This window comes from Erythrolamprus reginae, chromosome 1, assembly GCF_031021105.1.
Source record: "Erythrolamprus reginae isolate rEryReg1 chromosome 1, rEryReg1.hap1, whole genome shotgun sequence".
NCBI classification, from domain to species: Eukaryota; Metazoa; Chordata; class Lepidosauria; order Squamata; family Dipsadidae; genus Erythrolamprus; species Erythrolamprus reginae.
The window spans coordinates 332737448-332757941 of record NC_091950.1 but is presented as its reverse complement, the minus strand read 5'-3'; positions in this window follow the sequence as shown (position 1 = coordinate 332757941).

Sequence of the window (20494 nt, the reverse complement as noted above, 5' to 3'; positions counted from 1 at the left end):
TATGTGTTCTGCGATGGAGCTCCATTTTTTTCTACACCACTGCATTCTCCCCTGTCCGGGCAGTAACCCACCCCTACTTATGCAGGACGCCCTGCATTTTCTTTCAACATCTTTCAGTGCAAATTGGGTGCTGTGGGGTGGAGCTCCATTTTTGCTACCCCACTGTGTCCCGTCCCCCCCAAATCCGGACAGCAGCCCACCCCAATAGCTTCACTTGATTGGCGGCTATGGAAAGATACTACTAGTTTGGGAAAAAAAGTAGCCCTTTGCTTTGAGTTTTGAAGTAGGTGATAACTTTGATATAATGTTTGAGAAAAATGTATTTACAGCCTTCTTGCCCTATGTTTAGGCCTATGCAGGAAAACAGGTTTAAAAGGCTTTAGAGAAAAGAACGATGATAATATCCATAGGAGAAAAAAAAGAATGAAAAAAAGAAAAGAAAAGAAAAATGGTTGTGTGCAAAGAGGAAAGAGCCTATTGGACCAGCTAAGCAGAACAGACTGACTACAGAGCTAATAGCTCACATACCTGCTTGTTGCATAGTTTCAAAAATAATCCATACCTTATTTAAACTGCTGTCCTTATTTGACGTATTGGTGTGATCTTCCAATTTTTTTCCAGTGGAATTCACATGGTTTGGCATACATGGCACTAATGTGAAGCAATATTGATATTTAGAGAACTCAAAAGACCCCACCCTTACTCACTCTATTCCTCTAGAGTTTTGGTGAGTCAGCAACCCCTTGGATGGAGCTGACTCTGTTGACAAAGTATGCTTGCATTTTCAGAAATCCTTTGACAAAGTTCCTCATCAAAGGTTTTTGTGTATACTTTGATGCCAGGGGATAAGAGGATGTGTCCTTTTATGAACTTCTAAGAGGGTTTTGTTTTTGTTTTTTTAAAAAAAGCAGAGCATGGATAAATAGGAAGTTTTCTGAATGGAAGATTGTAAGCAGCTCTCAACATTTACCAATTTGAGAGTGGTTCGGCACTCTGCTTTAACTGCATTAAAATTGGAGCCACTATGGGTAACTTATGTCTAAATTCAGTTTGATTAAGCCACTTTGGAAATTTAGTACAAACAGGAACAAGGGGAGGTATATATGCCCATAAGCACACACACATAATGAACAAAGCAAAAAAAGGCAACCCACTTTGTCTGTTAGCCATAAAATTGATTACAAATGTATACACTTAGGGAAGAAATAAGTAGAAGTAGAGGAGTGGAGGAGAGAAGGAAGAGTGAAGATAGAAGAGAAGGAAGTTAGAAGGAGGGAGGGAGGAGGAGTGAAGGATAAGAGGGAGGTGAGGCGAGGCTAAGGAGGAGGAAGGAGAAGAGGGAAATAGGAGAAGAAGCGACAGAAGGAGAAAGTAGGTGGAGAACAAGGAGGGGGGTAAGACAGAGAGGAGTGAGATGATATGATGGGGGAAACAGATGAGCAACTTGGTAATGATATGTGTAAGATTATTATGTTTGCTTAATGGACAATAATGTATAATTTATGTTAATATTTGATAAGATATTAGGGTATATGTATATGTGTCAATTAGATTAGATTAGATTTATTGGATTTATATGCTGCCCCTCTCTGCAGACCCCGGGGCGGCTCATAACAATGGTGAAGAACAATACATGGTAACAAATCTAATATTTAAAAATCTAGGTTACAGTTTTAGATTAAAAAGTCCAAAAAAAGAAACCTCAATATATAAAAAAGTGTGGGGGAAAAACCTAAAAAAACATTTACCAATTTGAGAGTGGTTCTACACTTTGCTCTAACTGCATAAACATTGGAGCCACTATGGTTAACTTATGCCTACTTCAGTTTAATTAAGCCAGCTTGGCAATTTAGTACAAACAGGAGCAGGAAAAAGTATATATGCCTATAAGCATGCATAATGAATACAGCAAGAGGGGACAACCTACTTTCTCTGTATTGCATGAGGTCCTCAAGTATACCTTACAGAAATGTAATGCTTACTTCTAGTAGAGCCTTCCAGCAGTGTAGCCTCAGAGGCCATTAATCATCCCTCAACCCTAATGTATTTTGCCATGAATTTCTTCTAGTTTGGTAGCTAAACAAAGCTACCATGTACCATAAACAATGGTGGATGGGGGCTGGGAGGAGGAATTTTTCTAAAAGACAGAAGCTAGCCATGGCTGTGTGAAACCATTATATCCTTCTATTTCCTTTGTTTTTGAAAAGGTGAAAACTAAGAATCAAGAGAAGTGATATCAGATGTCACATTAAGTTATAAATTACAAGCTTTTCCCTGCCCCAATCCACTTCTGCTTCAAAACACACCAAAGTAAACTTGCAATTCATAGTCTTATAAGTGAAGGGTTTCTGAATGAATGCGTATGTGGCTGTGGGTCTGAGTATATTTTAAACCTATGAGGCCAATCCAATGTTTTCCCTGATTTTACCTTATTTGAACAGAGTGCAAATTGGCAGGCATTTTTAAAAAAAATTTAGAGCCTTGCCATCGTTTGGGTAGCCACTGAAGTCACGCCAGCCTTTCCATTAGTGGCCACCCTCCCTTATTTTCAAAGAATTGTGAGCCAGTCAGCTTGTTCGTTTATTTATTTTTTATTTTATTTTGCTCCAGACTAAAAAAAACTGGCACAGGGCTATCCCATCTTGTGATTTTGAGCGAGCGAGGAAGAAAAGAAGCAAGCTTCTGGTATTATTTTGAAAAGTAGGCAGACAATTAGTCAAATCACTGGTACTCCTCCTAAAGCTCTAAGATCAACTTGTACATGTAATTACAGCACCAACCTTTTCCTATTCTTTATTTGGCAGGACACTCATGCCTTAAAGGTCTACAGAAAACCATAAACTCAGTAGGCAAAGTTTTCCTGGCACAGAGCCATATCTATTGAAGTGTTGCCTATGAGGCATGGAAATCCTTCTACTGAAAAAAGTAAGGCAACCCCATGCACTTCACTATGGAATGATTGTTGTGTCAGTTAAGTCACAAAAGTAGTAAAATAAAATATGCACAGGCCCCTTTAATTTCAGCTTGGGGAATCCTTATTAATTATGTTCCTATGTAAGTGATAGAATATACCTTCTACCCTCTTTCCCCGAAAATAAGACAGCGTTTTATATTAATTTTTGCTCTCAAAGATGTGCTACGTCATATTTTCAGGGGATGTCTTAATTTTTTTCAATGAAGAAGATTTATTGCTGAACAAAAAAAATGAACATTTATTATATTCTGTACAGTAGTTGTCATCACAAACCAGCATAACCAGACAAACTGTGAATCCTATCAATAATTTCTTACTACTTCCGTACCATTATTTCCATGTACAACAATTATACTTTCTTCAAATATATGTTATATATGTTCTGTTTGGGAATGATGCGAAACGAAACATCTCCTATGTCTTACTTTCGAGGGATGTCTTTTATTAGGCAATTCTACGAAATCTCTCTTATGTTTTACTTTCGGGGGTGACTTATTTTCGGGAAAACAGGGTTTACTTCTTGTGATAGATTCAGCAAGATAAAAATGCACTATTTTGGATTGGGCTTCAGAGAAGAAGCTGTTCACTACTGTGCAAGAGCTTTTCTTCTAATCAAGCAAAAAAATTGTTTTTCTAAGTTTGTTCATTTATTTATTTATTTATTCATTCATTCATTCATTCATTCATTCATTCATTCATTCATTTAATTTCTATTCCATCCTTCTCCTGAGACTCAGGGCGACTTACATGTTAGAAATCTACATAAAACAGTATACAGTGGTACCTCGACATATGAGTTTAATTCGTTCCAGACCCGAGCTTGTAAGTCGATCAACTCGCATCTCGAACGAATGCCTTTAGGCTTTGTTTTTCGCGCCGAGATAACCAGAAGCAAGGATTCTTGCGCCACATAGTGGAAGCTCGGCTCATATCCTGAATTTGAGCTTGGGTGTTGAACAGAAATTTTGCTCGCGTCGTGGCTTGTAACTTGGAATACTTGCATGTGGAGCAGCTCGTATCTAGAGGTACTACTGTACTAAAAAACTCCACAGTTAAAACTAAACATCACACATCCAACATTCATTCATTGGACAGGGCAAGATGGCATGTTTCAATGGCCCCGAGTCTGCTGGAAGATGTAGGTCTTCAAAGCTTTGCGGGAGACAGGGAGAGTGGGGGCAGTATGAATCTCTGGGGGAAGCTCATTCCAAAGGACCAGGGCAGCCACACGCCCTTTCTCTGGGCTCCACCAAACAACATTGTCTGGTTGACAGGATCTGGAGAAGACCGACTCTGAGGGCCCTGACTAGTCACTGGGATGTATGAGTCAGAAGACGGTCCCAGAGGTAATCTGGGCCCATGCCATGTAGGGCTTTATAGATCATAACCAACACTTTGAATTGTGTTCAGAGACCAATAGGCAACCAGTGCAGCACATGGAGTGCTGTAGAGACATGGGCATATCTCAGAAGGCCCATGATTGCTCGCGTGGCTGCCTTCTGTATTACCTGCAGTCATCAAACACTCTTCAAAGGTAGCCCCATATAGAGAGCATTGCAGTAGTTGAACCTCGAGGTGATGAGGGCATGAGTGACTGTGAGTAAAGATTCCCTAAACAGATAGGGCCGCAACCAGCACGCCAGGTGAACCTGGATGAACGCCCCCCTCGCCACAGCTGAAAGATTGTGTTCTAAGGTCAGTTGTGGGTCAAGGACGCCGCCCAAGTTGTGGACCCTCGCTGAGGGGGTCAAAAGTCCCCCCTCCAGAGTGATGGACGGACAGATGGAGTTGTTCTTGGGAGGCAAAACCTGCAGTCACTCCATCTTGTCGGGATTGAGCCTGATACCATTCAAACCCTAACAGCCTCCAGACACCAGCCCATTACTTCCACTGCTTCATTGGTGGACACAGGGTGGAAATGTATAGCTGAGTATCATGATGGTAACTGATGGTAACTCACCCCGTGCCCTCGGATGATCTCACCCGAATCTAGCTTACTACTCCTGGCCTCTTATTATTGGCTCTGTGTCATTTTCTTGACACAGAGTTGATATGAAAAAGCTGGAGTCTCCAGTACCCCTCAAACCCAAGCTCTCAGCCATGGTGGATTGCAGTTCCCATTTTATTACAACCACTGATGTGACTTTTCCAGATAAATTCAAAAGAAGATGGGTTTTCTTTGCTTTTATTCTCATAGCTGAAAGAGAGGTGATGGTGGGAATGAGGAATCTGTGCAGATTCTTCCAAAGTCATGTGGGAATTGCTAGATATTTTTAGCTGAAAACATAAGAACAGGAATTGTGCGTACACATACTTTCACATACATAAAGTCATAGTACATTTGTATATAAGCACACATATAAAATAATGGGCAGTGGTTGTTAACAATTTTGGAGTTATATTCCATAGCAGTTAGCAAGTTTAAGAGGGGTGGATTTCAATTCCCAGAATTCTCTAGACAGCTATGTTTTGTTCTATATATTGTGCTATAGCAAATATAATTTGGCTAATTCTAAAGAAATCTGTGAATATTTTTATGTCATTCTAAATATTCTGTCAGTAAATTAATAAAATAAGGGAATGATTCTATGGCATCTAAAAGAGGATCAAATCATTAGGCTATTGCAATGCTCCAATACTGGAATACATTGCATGAGGTTTGGACTGCTATGCCCAAATATGAATGACAAGAAAGCAAAAAGAATAGGAAAATGTTATAATTTCTTTTTCTCTCTCTTCCTCCCTCCCCCTCCCCTCTCCCTCTCCTTCAGTAAGATCATTGCTGTCTGCCAATATTGAGCTGCCAAAATTCCCTTAGGAATGTTAGAGTATCCTGATAGGAAATAATTTTGATGGTTAATATTAACTCAATCGTGTCATGTATAGACGCAGGAAAATAAGTGATAGAAATTTGCTGGTACGTACAGTATATCAGCATAGGACTAAACTGTTCTCTCTCACGAAATGTTTAATTTGTTACACAAGGAAATTTTTCTTATTTCATTTCTTACTTTATATATTAAATTTCATGTAATATATTTTTTAAAAGTAAAGTGATGGAATAAGTAAAATAAGTAAGTAAAGATTCCTGGTGTGCATGGATTCTAGGTTTTAAGCAGAATGTTGTGATTCCAAAGCAACAGATTAAAAGTAAAAATGCATTTTGAGGGACTGAAATACAAATATTTTTTTGAATTACACCTGAATTGAAATGAATCCCGTGTTGAGAACTTTTTGGAGAGAAGAAAGCAAATAAAAATACTGATTCTTTTAATGAGAGTAGGAAGTACTGTATTTTTCAGGGTATAAGACACACCTTCGTTTTGGAGAGGAATATAGTGGGGGTGGGGAATTTGGCTAGTGTCCTTATACTCTGGTCAGCTTCAGCACATTATTTTATCCCCTGGTTAGGGCTTTAAAAAAACTTATTCAGAGAGAGTAACAAAGAGAGTAACAATGAAAGGGTTTGTAAGCTGGTAAGAGCTGGCAACATTGTTAGCACCTGGTTAGGGCTGGAAAGAAACATTTGGAGCAAGTAGAGCAATGAAAAAAAACTGCAAAGACTTAGGGCTTGGAAAACATTCTTCGCAGAGAGCAACAATGAAAGAGCCTGCAAGGTAAGAACTGGGAAGATCATTAGCACCTAGTTAGGGCTAGGGGGGGAAAAGCTTAGAAAAATCTACATTCAGAGTATAAGATGCACCCTAATTTTTAGCCTTTTTTAGGGAGGAAAAAGGTGTATTTTATACTCCAAAAACCCCAGTAGTTAAATATACATTTAATCTACATTTTTCAGTATCTTGAACCATTGTTCCTACCATATTTTAATTTTGTGACAGCACCTTATATACAAATTTGATCAGTTACATGTTGTAGAATTGATTGCCAACTTGGATTTCAATTTGTTTTGCTACTATGGGGACAAGAATAAGATCTTCTGACATTCTTGATTTGTATTCTGTGCCATGAAGTCCAGGGAAGGGAAGTAGTACTCTTCTAGTCCTCAAGCCCATCTTTTTTTGGACTTCTACTTCCAGGTTTCCTGGAACTATCTGCTAAGAAAATAAGCCAGAGACTATTACAAATGCCTGGACAGCAGTCCTGCAGTTGTTCGTCTATATTCTTCTTAAGCCAGATTGCTTCTCAGATTTTGGCAGCCTTTCCTTTGGTATTTTAAAACTATCCTCCTGTGTCTAACACATTACGTATGGCTTCTGCAGCTTTTGTTAGTAGGTTACCTTATAGATTTTAGGACTGAGCTTTAGTTTCTAGGAAGAGACAGCAGGGTCCCAGTCTAGATGAGACCACCACCTTCTCCTCAACCGACCTTCTATTTTATCTGACTAGTATAAACATTCAGTAGCTAAAAAACAAATATACCATAAGTTAAACTCAGTTCTATTGGAATTACATGGACATAAGTATGTTATTTTCCTGGCAATGCTATTGAACAGTATGGAATGAGTTTGTCATGGTTTTCTTTGGGTTTTTTAAAAAAATTCTGAATTTAGTTGAAGCTTCTTGGATAAGAAGGAAGCTTTTTCAAGGAAAAAAACCAAGAAAGTCCAGTTGCCTTATTGGAAAAGCACTTTTGGGACAATCATGACCTGGATGATTAAGAATCTCCCAACTAAATATTAGACTTAGAATAACTTCACTGTCACTTTGAACATAAACTAAGCGGTATACATTAAAATGAAATTTCATTGCATATACCTTTCAAAGGGTTACCACATCCAATATACACTAAATAAACATGACTGACTGACTGACTGACTGACTGACTGACTGACTGACTGACTGACTAACTAACTAACTAACTAACTACTAAATATTAGCCACTCTATTCTGCTTAATTTTCAAACCAAGACAAGTATAGCCATAATATGTTTAAAAAGGAAATCAACTCTACTTGTGGGTCTTTAACAGGGTTGGGCTCTAGCCAGAATGCTAAATTGGGCTCGCCACAGCTTGTGAGTTCTTGCGGGGCCAGCGCGATTTTGCTTTTGCTTCTGCACCTGTGGAGATAGCAAAATCATGTACGGAGCTACATGCGCGGAAGCAAAGAAACCTTGCTGAAACAGGAGCGCACCTGCAGCTCCATGTGCAATTTTGCTATCTCCACAGGTGCAGAAGCAAAATCGCGCTGGCCCCGCAAGCACCCACGAGCCTCGGCAACGAGCCCAATTTAGCGTTCCAGCTAGCAACCCACCCCTGGTCTTTAATCTTACTTTTCTTAGATTATGAGGTCTTAAAATTGAATTTTAAGACAAGCCAATCTAGAAGAAGATGATGAAGAATAAGTTCAGTATTATTGATTTGTTGGCTGGGGAATTGAAGTCCATACATCTTCAAGTTGCCAAGTTTGTCTTAAAATTATCAACATGCCAGAGAAGTTTCAAATATTTCTCATAGTATTTTCACATAACTGTGGTAACGCCATAAGGAACAAGATACAACCCTGTGGGACTCTGTAAACCTACAATCTACAATCTAGGTGTCAGACAATAGTCCTTCCAGGCTATCTTCTAGAAACTGCTTGATAGGAAGCATTGGAACACCATTGAACAATGTTCTCAAAGGCCAATCTCATGAAATGATCTGGAAGATTGATTTTTGAGATAATCTGACATTATTCTGTAATTCATAATATCAAAAGCTACTGAGACATTTGGGGAAACCCATATGGTTGCATTCTCACCCCAGACCTTTTCTGAAATAATTGACATAAACACAACAGTGTGGTCCTTCAAGAGACTCTCCAGATTTCATATCCTTTCTGATAACATAGTAATAATTTTATGGTAATTTTTATCCTGAGTTTTTTGGGCAGGTTTCTCAGTTTTCTGTATCATTTATTTTTTCCCTTCCCTTTACTTTCCTATCCTTTGTCTAAGTGGCAGTGAACCTTCTGACAGGATCTTAGATGGAATTATTTCAATTGGTTTTTTCTTGATATTATAGAGCTCTCAGCTTGCGGAACAATGGTGGCATTTGATGTAGCTGATAGTGAAATGGAAAGCTGATTAATTGTGTCTGAATTCCCAAAAGGAGCTAGAGAATGAGACCCAAGATCTCTTTTCTAGTCTGGTGCCTTAAACACTGCACCAAATTAGCTCCATTGCCTACTGTGTTTTATTTTATTTAGGTAGCTGTAAAATAAAACAGTACAATGAAGTAAGTTTTTACTGGCTAGCATTGAAGCTATGAATTTTCAAGATTGTATCTGCTAACTTTGGATGAATAGTTTATTTTTAGCATGAAACAGAAGTAAAGTTTCCAGGATTTTATTTTATTTTTTAAATAAGCACCCAAAAATATCTTGGATACCATAGGAGAGAAGATAATGGAAATCCAGATTTCCTGATTCTTTCAAGGACAATTTCTTTCTATACTTTCATTTCTGGAAGAAATACACCTCACATTTCAAGACATCATCAAATCACAGAGTAATAGTAATAGGCACTTTGCATGCTATCTCAAAACAAGTGGAACACCACTTGAACACCATATGACAGTGATGGTGAACCTATGGCATGGATGCCACAGGTGGCACGCAGAGTCATATCTGCTGGCATAAGAGTTGTTACCCTAGCTCTGCTCCAATGTGCATGTGCATGCCGACCAGCTGATTTTCGGCTCACCTGGACGCTCTGGGAGGGCATTTTTGGTTTCCAGAGTGTCTCCGGGGGGGGGGGGTTTGAGGAAGAGCATTTTTGCCTCTGAAGCCTGGAGAGGGCAAAAAACAGGCCAACCAGAGTTTGTGAAGTGGGCTGTTTTAGGCTTCCAGAGGGCCTCTGGGTGGGCAGAGGAGGCCATTTTCACCATCCCCAGGCATTGAATTGTGGGTGTGGGCACTCACACATGTGCAATAGAACACACGCACGCATTTTCGGCACTTCAGGGAAAAAGGTTTCGCCATCACTGCCATAGGCATTGACAAATTTGACATCAGTCAATTACAAAAGGCAACTTTCCTGGGAACAGCTTCCATCCTGCGACACTGTTTGTGACAGTGTCAAACATCCAGATTTGCCTATATCAGGGCCTTGGTAGATGCAATAGATGGACAAAAATGCCAAATTCAATCAGTACAGTTATTGATAATAAAAATATTATTGTTACATATGATATCATTAATAGTAATAATAGCAATATTATTGAATTAGATATTGGAATACATGTAAAAAGTTCTGTGAGCCTCCCCTCGCAGGGAATCCCCGCCTCCAAACTTCCATTGCCAGCTGAAGCACCCGTTCTTGCGTTGCTGGGATTTCCCCGAGCCTCCCCTTGCTGGGATTCAAAGCAGTGCCGGCAAAAATGAAGGGAATCCCATCAACGGCAGCCTCAGGAATTCCAGCAACGCAAGAACGGGTGCTTCGGCCGGCAACTGAACTCCGGAGGTGGGGATTCCCAGAGAGGGGAGGCTCAGAGAAATCCCAGCAATGCAAGAATGGGTGCTGCAGCTGGCAACCGAACTCCGGACGCGGGGATTCCCAGCGAGGGGATGCTCAAAGAAATCCCAGCAATACAAGAATGGGTGCTTCGGCTGGCAACGGAAGTCCGCATGTGGGGATTCCCAGCGAGGGGAATCTCAGGGAAATCCCAGCAATGTAAGAACGGGTTCTTCGGCTGGCAACTGAAGTCCAGAGGTGTGGATTCCCAGCGAGGGGTGGCTCAGGGAAATCTCAGCAATGTAAGAACGGGTGCTTCAGCTGGCAATGGAAGTCCGCAGGTGGGGATTCCCAGCGAGGGGAGGCTCAGGGAAATCCCAGCAATGTAAGAACGGGTGCTTCGGTTGGCAATGGAAGTCCAGAGGTATGGATTCCCAGCAAGGGGAGGCTCAGGGAAATCCCAGCAATGTAAGAATGGATGCTTCAGCTGGCAACAGAAGTCCGCAGATGGGGATTCCCAGCGAGGGGAAGCTCAAGGAAATCCCAGCAATGTAAGAACGGGTGCTTCAGCTGGCAACGGAAGTCCGCAGGTGGGGATTCCCAGCGAGGGGAGGCTCAGGGAAATCCCAGCAATGTAAGAACGGGTGCTTCGGTTGGCAATGGAAGTCCAGAGGTATGGATTCCCAGCAAAGGGAGGCTCAGGGAAATCCCAGCAATGTAAGAACGGATGCTTCAGCTGGCAACAGAAGTCCGCAGATGGGGATTCCCAGCGAGGGGAAGCTCAGGGAAATCCCAGCAATGTAAGAACGGGTGCTTTGGCTGGCAACGGAAGTCCGGAGGTGGGGCATCCCAACGGTGGCAGCTTGGGTGCGTAAGGTAAAAATAGTTTGGAAGAAGAGGCAAAAAAAAATCTTAAACACCGGTTTCGTATCTCGAAAAGTTCATTAGTAGAGGTGTTCGTAAGACGAGGTACCACTTTATGGGAAGAGCCCTCCATTCCTCTACTCACAACAGAATATGTTACACCAGAAGACTTGAAATCCTAGGCTTAGAAAGCTTAGAACTACATTGCTTTCAACATGATCTAAGCATAGCTCATAAAATCATCTGCTACAACATCCTTCCCATCAATGACTATTTTAGCTTCAACCAATACACGAGCTTCAAACAATACACGAGCACACAACAGATACAAACTCAAAGTAAACCGCTCCAAACTTGACTGTAGAAAATATGACTTCAGCAACCGAGTAGTTAATGCCTGCTTTTTTCACCAAACCCCAAAACTTTACCTTTAGACTATCCACTGCTGACCTTACCCAATTCCTAAGAAGTCAGTAAGGAATGTGCATAAGTGCACTAGCATGCTTACTGTCCCTGTCCTAATGTTTTCCTCTTATTACTACCCAACTAATGTATACAAACAGAATTATATCTATGTATACTACCAATACATACTTGAGAAAATAAATAAATACATACATAAAATTGAAGTTGAAAATTTTGGAAGAAAAGTAAACTATCATGCCAATTGGAGTTTTTGAAACGCTACCAAAGAGACTCACCAAATATTTGAAAGTTTTCAATTTCCCTTGATAGTATCAACTTAGGAAAAACACAAGCCAATAATTTCCTTGAAATTGATTCTTCCCACGCCCACCCTCCAATAATTTTTCCTGAAAAGTTCTTCTGAGTTGGCTATGTCTTGCCCAGATATGGTAGCTTTATAATCTTTGAAATCTGTTGTATGGATTCCCATATTTTCTTAGCTTAGAGAAGTGGAAAAAAAGCAAGAGGCCTTATGGAATTCATCATTGCAAAGAATATTCCCACAATCTGGTTCATTATTCCTGCTGGTCCTTGCTTGATTGTGGGTATAGAATTAATTTGTAAATTATGTACATTAATTTTAAATTATGTCATTACTAGATTTGGAGTTGTCATCCAATCTCTTTCGGGTTTTGCCCTGTGTAATGTTTTGCATGTCTATGCGACATTTCGGCGAAATCACATTCACCATCATCAGGCTGAAGTTCCAATCTTTGTGTTGTTGTAAATGGAATTCCATTTACAACAACACAAAGATTGGAACTTCAGCCTGATGATGGTGAATGTGATTTCGCCGAAACGTCGCATAGACATGCAAAACATTACACAGGGCAAAACCCGAACTCAGAACAATCTACATATATATATATATATATATATATATATATATATATATATATATATACACACACACACACACACATACACACACACACACAGTAAAATACATGATGAAGGTTATAGAGGAGATACTCATAGTAAAATATATTTAAGAAATAATGGAAAAGAAGATATAGTAATAGAACATATCAATGAAAGAATAGAAGAAGAGATATAGGAATAGAAGAAATGTATAGGAGATATAGGAGAGCAATAGGACAGGGGACGGAAGGCACTCTAGTGCACTTGTACTTGCCCCTTACTGACCTCTTAGGAATCTGGATAGGTCAACCGTAAATAATCTAAGGGTAAAGTGTTGGGTTAGCTTTATTTAAACACAATAGAATATAATTTTATTGGCCAAGTGTGATTGGGCATACAAGGAATTTGTGTTTGTGCATATGCTGTCAGTGTACCTAAAAGAAAATATAAGTTCATCAATAATAATCATAAAGTACAACCTTTAACAATAGTCCAGGTACATATAAGCTTTGTTTTCATCTTTTAACTGCTTTTAATTATGTTGGTCTTTTCACCTTCATGGAAAATAATAAGGTTTATTAATGTTTCTCAGATTCATTCAGGCTTCTTCCAGCTTTGAGAAAAGAAACACTACAGAAATCAAGTCAAAGAAAGAGGCCAGGAGGCAACAGTTTCACAAATAACTTCCCCAAAACCACCCCAGAAATTACAAATAGCTCCTACCTGACATTACCAGTTGAACATATTTGTTCAAAGTGGGGACTGTAATTTGTCATGTGAAACAAATTACTCTGAAGGAAGTAACCAGCAGACAGCAAAAATGATTAAAGAAATACCGTATGAATCCTCAGGATTAATTAAATGAAAATAATGCCACGGGAAAAGGCACCAAAACTATTTCCCCAATGGACAGTAACTTGGTGGCTGGTTGAAAGTAGCAGACTGGTGTCCTCCAAATAAGCATTGGGCTGGGTTTGATTATACACTTTTTTGCTTCTGATTCAACCAGTTTTGTCTTCTGGGACAGAGACCAAATGTTTTAGTCATTAGAGCAATCAAACACCAAAGCAGCATATCCTTAGCCATGCACTCATTAAAAAGTTGCAATTTATTTCCTTTCACTCTGCATTCCCAAATCATGCTTCCTGCAAAATAATCCCCAGACTTGACAAAGCTTCTGACTTCTACCCTTTCTAAGTTCCTTTCTCTTGCACTTTGAGAGAGAAAACTCTGAATTGTTAACTATTTTGTTGAGAAAAGAATAGCAGTGCTGTGCCTCCCAACCACCACCACTTCCTCCTCGTCCTCCTTCTCCTCGTCCTCTTTCTGCTCCTCTTCCTTCTTCTCCTTCTTTTTTTCTCCCTCTCCTTCTCCTTTTCCTCCTCTTCCTCTTCCCTCCTCTCCTCCTCGTCCTCCTTCTTCTTTTCTCCTTCTCCTCCTCTCTCTCTCCCTCCTCCTCTTTTTCTCCTCCTCCTCCTCCTTTTTGTCCTCCTTTTCCTCCTTCTTCTCTTCTCTTCCTTCTCCTTCTCCTCCTCCTCTCCCTTTTCTCCTCCTCTTTCTTTTCCTCCTTCTTTTCTTCCTTCTCCTCCTCCTTCTTCTCCTCCACCTCCCAGCTCTCCCCTTCTCCTTCTTAAACTGAAGCAGCAGAAAAGGCAGGAAGTGAGGGGAGCCAAACTCTCATCTTTCGTCCTGTGGAATAGAGGAGACCCAGGGCCCCGCTTCTCCTCAGAACTTGGAACAAGGACTTTGAATGAGCAGAGCTATTTCCCTTTAAACAATTCTAGACAGAGTTCCCCTTACTCCAAGCTAGTCAAAAGTTAATGTCATCCTGTCATGCCTTCTTTTTAAATTTCAGAAAAGCTTTGAATCAACATTCTTTAACATCTCCATCTTAAAGTCTGTAGTAAGGAGTGTCAACAGCTGAAATCTGTTTGGCATCTCTGGACCTCTGCATGATTGGATTTCAGCATTCCTGTCCATCAGACAACAAGTGGCCAAAATAGGTAATGCCATATCTAATCTTGCTCCAGTTAACAGTGGTGTCCCACAAGGCAGTGTTTTAGGACCTACTCTCTTTATACTCTACATAAACGATCTCTGTGACAATATCACAAGTAATTGTGTTCTCTTTGCTGATGATGTCAAACTATTTAATACCACTGACAATACTTCTACCCTTCAAAAGGACCTTGACCATGTAGCTGAATGGTCTAACAACTGGCAACTTCAAATCTCTACCAACAAATGCTCCGTCCTATACATTGGTAAAAAGAATCCGAATACTAAATACATACATGGCATCGGACCAGAATATCTCCAAGACAAATCCCAGCGGCCGATTAGGTCCCACAGAGTTGTCCTTCTCCGGGTCCCGTCGACCAAACAATGTCAGCTGGTGGGACCCAGGGAAAGAGCCTTCCGGAATCAACTCCCTCCAGAGTTTCAAACAGCCCCCACCCGCCTTGCCTTCCATAAAATGCTGAAGACCCACCTTTCTCACCAGGCGTGGGGATAATTACCACCTTCCCACCCCCTTTTTTTATTATGCTTTCGACCTTACTGTATGATGGATTAGGTTGAATGTGTATGATTGTATAGTTAGGAATTTTATTATGTTATTAATGTTTTTTTTAATTAATTTAATTTTCTATTATTGGATTTGTAATGCATTATTTCACTGTTATGTTGTGAGCTGCCCCGAGTCTTCAGAGAGGGCATACAAATCTAATAAACTATAACTATAAACTATACTTGGTAAAACTGAACTAACAGAGGACCCTCACTCAGTCAAAGACCTTGGAGTACTCATTTCCAATGACCTAAGTGCTAGAGCCCACTGTAACAGCATTGCCAAAAAAGCGTTAAGAATTGTAAACCTAATCTTACGAAGCTTCTTCTCTAGAAACATTGATTTATTAATCAGAACATACAAAACATTCATCAGACCTATTTTAGAATATAGCTCACCTGTGTGGAATCCACACTGCATATCAGATATTAATACAATCAAAGGAGTCCAGAAATACTTCACAAGAAGAGTCCTTCACTCCTCCTCACATAAGAAATTAACCTACTCCTCCAGACTTCAAATACTAAATCTAGAAAGTTTACAACTACCTCGTCTCGAACTGATTTAACTGTTGTTCATAAAATCATACATCATAATGTACTCCCTGTCAGTGACTACTTCACCTTTAACAACAGCAACACAAGAGCAAGTAATAGATACAAATTGAATGTAAATCGCTCCAAACTTGACTGCAGAAAATACGATTTCACAATAGAGTGGTCACTGCCTGGAACTCATTACCTGACTCTGTTGTTGCTTCCCCCAACCCCAAAATCTTCAACCTTACATTATCAACAATCGACCTCTCCCCTTTTCTAAGAGGTCTGTAAGGGGGCGTGCATAAGTGCACTTTTGTGCCTAATGTCCCTGTCCTACTGTCTTATTATCCTTTCTATTACTATGTTCTATTTATGTTATGTTATATTAATATGCACTATAATACTATACTTGTTTGACAAATAAATAAATAAATAAATAAAATAAATAAATAAACCTTTAGTTTTCCACACGCAGTATCCTGTCTCTGACTATAACAGCTGCATACTACCCCTATCTTCAAGAAATTGGAGTTATTGTGGTATACCACCTTCTACCGCACGAATCCCAGCGGCCGATAAGGTCCCACAGAGTTGGCCTTTTCCGGGTCCCGTCGACCAAACAATGTCGTTTGGCGGGCCCCAGGGGAAGAGCCTTCTCTGTGGCGGCCCCAGCCCTCTGGAATCAACTCCCCCAGAGATTAGAATGGCTCCCACCCTCCTTGTCTTTCGCAAGTTACTCAAGACCCACCTATATCGCCAGGCATGGGGGAATTAAGACATCTCCCCCAGGCTTTCTTATATTTTATGTTTGGTATGTATGTGTTGTATGGTTTTTAAATTGTTGGGGGTTTTTAATATAATTTTATTATTAGATTTGTTCCATTGTTATACTGTTTTTATTATTGTTGTGAGCCTCCCTGAGTCTTCGGAGAGGGGCGGCATACAAATCTAATAAATTGAATTGAATTGAATTGATGATGTCCTGAGTATTTTGTAAATATTATTAATAAATATGTAATTGAAATTGCTTTTTTGATATGTTATTGTTAAGGTACTGATTTTAATATTTACAGATGCTTTCTTATAGTTGGCTTATAGCGTAAATGTGAACCTTATTAAGATGAGCTCATGGAAAAAACCACCAATATGCTAACAGGAAAACCATCTGTGAACAGATACCTCTCCTAGGAACCTTTATTTAGGCAGATATATTTTAAAGAGGAAAGACCTGTTTTTAAGAAGTGAAATGATTCCAAGCTACTTTAAAAAAAAAAAAAGCATATTAAGCCCAATAATAATAGTCTCTGACAAGAGGGAATGTTTATTTATTGCTTGCCCTAGAAAATACATTTGCAATTATTTTGTTAATTATTTCAGTGCTGAGGCCACCCAACTCCATAATGATTTTAGGCCACTTTTGGATAAAAATAAACATTAAAAAGCATACCCCCCCCAAATGAAGACCACTGACAATTGATAAACCTCAAAAAGTACAACAGTAATCCCCCCTCCCCCAAATAGCAAAGGAGCTCAAACTACTGTTCTGGTGCAGGGCCTGGAAGAGTATAAAAAAACATAAATTCAGTGATTGAACCAGATGCAAAAGTTAATAGATTTATTTCAATGTATTAAAAGGACACATATCTGAACAAAAAATCCCCCAGCTATTTATGGGTTTTATATTCACTGATTACTTAGAAGTGGATCCCGTAATGTCATTGATGGCATCTTTGGAATTCCAGCCAGTCAAGCTGTATTTTTCAGGAAGTAAATCAGTATGATACTGGCATACAATACTTCTCTTTGTCCATGGAATTTGAAGTTTTCTTTCCATTCTGAGCTGCTTTTCATTGAAATGTCACATTGGAGGGAGGGAGATACACACACACACACATACATTTTTTGCTGATAAGTGAAAAGGAAGGGAGCCTAGTATAGATCTATTTCAATCCTGTTATGCTTTCATCAGCTAGACATACCCTTACTAGAATTTGAACCCGGTAAGGGTATGTATATATGTACAGTATATGTGTGTGTGCGTAATGTGGAGGGATATATAATTCGGCCTTATCTGCTCTCATCAGGTAGCCACACCCTTACTGGGATTTGAACCTGGGGTTCTTGTATCAGCTTGTACCAGGGAAGAGTTATGTGTGATTTTTTTGTCAAGTCACCCTGGTATATGGAAGGAGCATACAGCTTCCTTTTTGCCTCTCAGCCCCACTTGGGTCCATATTCCAAGACAGATAGGAAGGAAGCTGTATGCTCCTTCCATATACCAGGGTATCCTTATATATCCATATATCCATATATCTATCTATATCTATATCTATATCTATATCTATATCTATATCTATATCTATATCTATATCTATATCTATATCTATATCTATATCTATATCTATATCTATATCTATATCTATATCTATATCTATATCTATATCTATATCTATATCTATATCTATATCTATATCTATATCTATATCTATATCTATATCTATATCGATAGATAGATAGATAGATAGATATAGATAGACAAACATCCCCAAAATATGAACAAGTGGGATGATACCTCCCACCTACCAGACATCTGGAAACCAGCCCTCAAACGTATCCCAGCCATAGAAACTGAAATCAGACTCAGAACACACATTGAAAAACAATCAAGTAGCCTGCAAGCTCCAACTATTCAGGATATCACGCCTAATCTACAACCATTAACTAATCAACATACCTCAGCTACATCAATGACCCCAGGTGTTACCCCACTGACTCACCAGGAAGTTTCTACACAGCAGGCAATTGCTGAGCCATCAAACCACACCCAGCCACCAGTATTTATAGAAGGAAGGCAGCTCAGGTCTCGCTCTGTTCGCTCTAGAACAAGGACAGAAACACCAGCCTGAAGATGACGAGTGGGACCTCGTCGAAACGTCACCAGGAATTTCCAAATCCTACACGGGAAGAAACCCGAATATACCAAGACCATCATACCTGTACCCGTGAAAATCTACGAAAACATACATACATACATACATACATACATACACACACACACACACACACGTACACGTACACACACACACACACACACACACACACACACACACACACACACACACACATATATATATATATATATATATATATATATATATATATAAAAGTTTTCGTAGATTGTCACGGGGATATTTATTTATTTTAACTATATTTACAGCAGCATGAAGCTTACAACTTCAGCCTGATGATGGTGAATGTGATTTCACCGAAACGTCGCATAGACATTCAAAATATTACATGGGGCAAAACCCGAACTCAGAACAATCTACATATATCTTCTGTCATGATTTAAGCCACATGCTGATTTAGTCAGCTAGGGATGTCATTTGAATTTATCTGTGAAATCGTCTGAGTTATTGTTCAGTCTAAATGGGGAAAAAAGTCTGTTAACATAAAATATCTCTCACTGTTAAAAAATACAAGCCAGTAGAATGTTGATCCATATATTCACACCATATTTTAGCTTCTTGCATAGCAGAGGCAGAAATGGTTATGACAGTATTTCTCAATCTCCTGGTCCATTGGGTTCAGCCAAGACTGACATGTAGTCAAGATGGTGCAAAATTTCATTCAATCTCCAAATATGCCAAAAATTCAGTGCCATCATAAATTCTGGACATCATATCAAAGACTTCTTTGGATTGTTACTCAAGGGAGATAAATCAGCTATTCCTCTTTTTCCTTATTTAGGGGAAATGTTGGAAAAAGTAGTGTCTTGACATAAAGATGGAACTGCCAGATACATAGCACTCATGAGCCATATGAACTGGACATGATATTTACTTAAAAAGGGAAATTTTTGTTATGTCTTAGATTAATCAAGGGAATGACTATATCTGCCATGTGCTTACTCTAAAGCCTTTGTGACACATCCAAATTTACTTTTTTTAAGCTGTCATTTTCTAAAACGTTCTTCTTTATTTGCTCATGCTTTGGGCTTGTCCCATTTGAAAGAAAGATACAGATTTTATTCAGCTATTTTTTCTTATTTGTGTTTATAGTTAGGTACTTTCAAATGGATCCAGAAACCTCTTTCTTTGTCTTTCAGCCAAGCACACATCTTCCTCCTTCTCTTTTTAGTAGAAAGTTGATCAGCTCAAGACTCAATATTTTTCCAATGTCAAACACAGTGGAAAGGGAACAATCTTTTTTCAAAAATTATCTGCAAATGTGTCATCCTGATACATTTGTTTCTCTGCCATGACTGAGCAGAGCATATGGACTATAATGCAGAGCAATAAACTGACTGTGTTTTCAGGGAACAGTTTTGGCTCCAAGTGTGGGATGACAGATGTGTTTAAATCATTGCAAATAAGTCTACCGCAGGTTAGTTTTTAGATAGCCCAGAACTTATTAGTAAATTAAATTTTAAAAATGACTTAAGGAAGATCTGTATAATTCTTCTATCAGATTCCGCTCTGAGTTAATGAATTCAAGTAAAGAATTATTTGGTTTATAAAATAAGGAGAACACCCATGGTATCTGCCAACAGAATAACTAAATGTGCCCATATAAAACAAGTTAAAGCACAACAAAATATGTTTCATTCACTCTGTCAAGGTTCTGACCAACAAACCAAGCAATTAAGAACTCTGAGGCCAGATACTTCCTCAAAGTACTTCTTTATTGGATAAATCACATAGGCACACTTGGTTAAAAAAACAACTCTGAATCTTTCTCGCGGTTTTAGTATAATTAAATTCGATAATTACTCAGTGTCACTGGTCACATTGGCCAACTATATTCATTGGTGGGCTCTTCAGGCACT